A 2,485-nucleotide genomic window follows, 5' to 3' on the forward strand; every position below is an offset into this window, starting at 1 on the left:
GCAGAATTTCACTCTCCTGCCTCCACACGCTAATAAGAGAAGTGTGGACTGCCAGGAGCTGCTGATGCTTTTTTGACAGCTTGGGCTTACCCCAAGGCTGAGCAAACACACGCTGGAGGGGCAGTTCTCCCCGTCACCAATCTTACTGTCTTTATGGAAGCCCAGACAGGATTCAGGCCTCATCATACCAAGCGTGTTAAAAAAACTCACCAGACAAATTCCCATGAATTGATTTAATTGTGTTGATTTTATTATATCAGTGCAACCCAAGCAAAACAGATATACTGTGCTGGAATAACGTGCATTTGTTCCAGTGCAATTTTATACTTATGTAGTTTTCCTTTTTATAAATAGGGATTAAAAGGTGGTTTATGTACAATACGATGATAATTGTCTTTGTGGAGAGTTTTTTAAATTCAAGCAGTGACGAAGTGATTACTTGATTGCCTAAGCTGCTGGTAATGCAGCCAAGTGGCATAGGTTTGATGTGCGCAACAATGGTTCAAGTATTGACTAACCGACAAGTCTTCATATGGATTTGCACAGCAACAACCTATTCTTAAATAACCTCATAAGTGAACACTTTCTTCAGGAACAACTGTAATTTTCTCTGCAGCAAGAATTTTCACACAAAAAGATACTTAGAAATTGCTACCACCCCCTTTCACATCCTCTTTAATATGAATAAACTTTTAACTGACATGTCATGCATGCCAGAACATTTATACCATAAGATGTTGAAAATACTATTAGATCTTTAACTTCCACAAAGCTATCAGCATAATATCATATTCAATATCATAATCATACCGCGAGCACTTCCCTAGTACAATGCTATAAAAAAGTCAATTTTAAGATAGTAAGAGACCAAACACTAGCTAGAGAGTGAATGCCTGATGTACAGAGAGACAAATATACTGCCCATCCCTTCTGTCTTAAAGATGTGTTTACTTTAGCTCAGCTGAATTAAAATAGGGTGCAAATAACTATTCCGGAACTACTGTACTTCTAGATGAAATCAAACTTAAAGCTAAAGAAATTCAAAATGAAGGTTCATTCATCCCCTTTCTTTCCCTGAAACATTTTTTTAAGGACTGCTAATACTGACGCATCAATTTTGTCATTCAAACTATCTAGGTCACGTGGCATACAAATATTCAGCAGAAGACATGAGTTTTCTGGGTTCACATGGGTATCACTGGATGACAAAATGTCTGGCTACAGAAGTCCCAACTTTGTCAGTTGGTAGCAAAGTCCTCCTAAATCTCTTGAATAAGCATTTGACTATTACGCTCACCCCTTCCATGTGCTCTCCTGCACTGCTGCTAAAAGATGCTTTCCTGAAAACGGAATCATTGGCTCAAACAGTCTATTTCAGAAATGAAACATGATTCCATAAACGGACAAAAGTCAGTACTTTTCAGAGAAGAAAGAAATACAGTTCTCCGAGGAACATGGGTACTCTCACCCAGGCTTGTCAGCAATGTGGTACATTTTTGTCCATCCTAGGGTAATGTCCTTTTACTGGACGAACTTCAGGATTTGGTTGGAGTTGCTTTGTCTGGTTTTCTTCATCGCCTCTTGTGAACTGAACACTGCATGTTCCTTGCCCTCAGTCCTGTGACAAACCACGACTGTTTCAGTTGCAGAGATGACATGGGACAGCTCGGTGCTTTCACTGGCCTTCTCTTGTGCTCCTGTTTGAGGACAGAACAAGGTGTGAGGAAAATGGCCTTTCTTGCCCCTTCAGTGTTACTCAAGAATGAGACCCATCCTTGCACAGACCCATGGGCACCACGGGCAGCACCACATGGAGGGCACCATGACCATCTGCTTGAACTTTTGAATGCACCATCTGCATCACCTTTCAGTTCCCAAAATAAGGATTATTTGGGAGTTCAGTGGGAAACAGGCCCAACACTGCTGGGAAAACATCGCGATCTTTAAGCGCAGTGGTTTGGGTGATGGCCATGCAGCAGAAGGTCTGGAACACGACAACCAGAAAGATTACTCGGCTGTTAGGGATAACATTTGTGGCTGGCAGTTGCGATTCCCCCTGCTGATTAGAAATGGTTCTCTCCAAGAATGGTTCCTGCGGGATTACAATATATCCCAGCATTTTGTAACCATCAGTGGAAGTTCTGTTTTGTTTCTCACAATTGGTATGGAAAAAGTAGGCTGCAACAGAGGAAAGGTCAAGAGAAAGAGGTTGTTTCAAAATAATTGCTTTCTGAAAGTGGGGAAAGAATATGTTTGTTTATACAGTAGTGGGAGTGCGCTGTGGAAAAGGGCACAAGGAGACAGGTTTCTCCACTGCTTCCTGCCTAGAGATTTCTACGTAGCGTGAGGTTCAAGCACAGGTGAGTCACCTCATATAATTCTGTAACTTTAAAAGGGTAGGTGTCCGGTTCTGGACTACTGGTGCAAAGCTCTCTTTACAGCCAATGGAGAGAAATGGTCCCCATAGGTGAGAAAAATCTTATGC

At 41.6% G+C, this 2,485-nt stretch overlaps 1 long non-coding RNA gene across 1 annotated transcript in view; it reads right to left on the bottom strand.

Annotated features, from left to right (window-relative positions):
• Positions 1–222: 222 nt before the first annotated feature.
• Positions 223–2,485, bottom strand: part of LOC103919996 — a 3,541-nt gene continuing 1,278 nt past the window's right edge. The window contains exon 2 of the long non-coding RNA XR_663766.1: positions 223–1,697. This is a non-coding gene — a long non-coding RNA (uncharacterized LOC103919996). The remainder of the gene's footprint in view (positions 1,698–2,485) is intronic.

This window comes from Pygoscelis adeliae, unplaced genomic scaffold, assembly GCF_000699105.1.
Source record: "Pygoscelis adeliae isolate BGI_AS28 unplaced genomic scaffold, ASM69910v1 Scaffold113, whole genome shotgun sequence".
Taxonomy (NCBI): Eukaryota; Metazoa; Chordata; class Aves; order Sphenisciformes; family Spheniscidae; genus Pygoscelis; species Pygoscelis adeliae.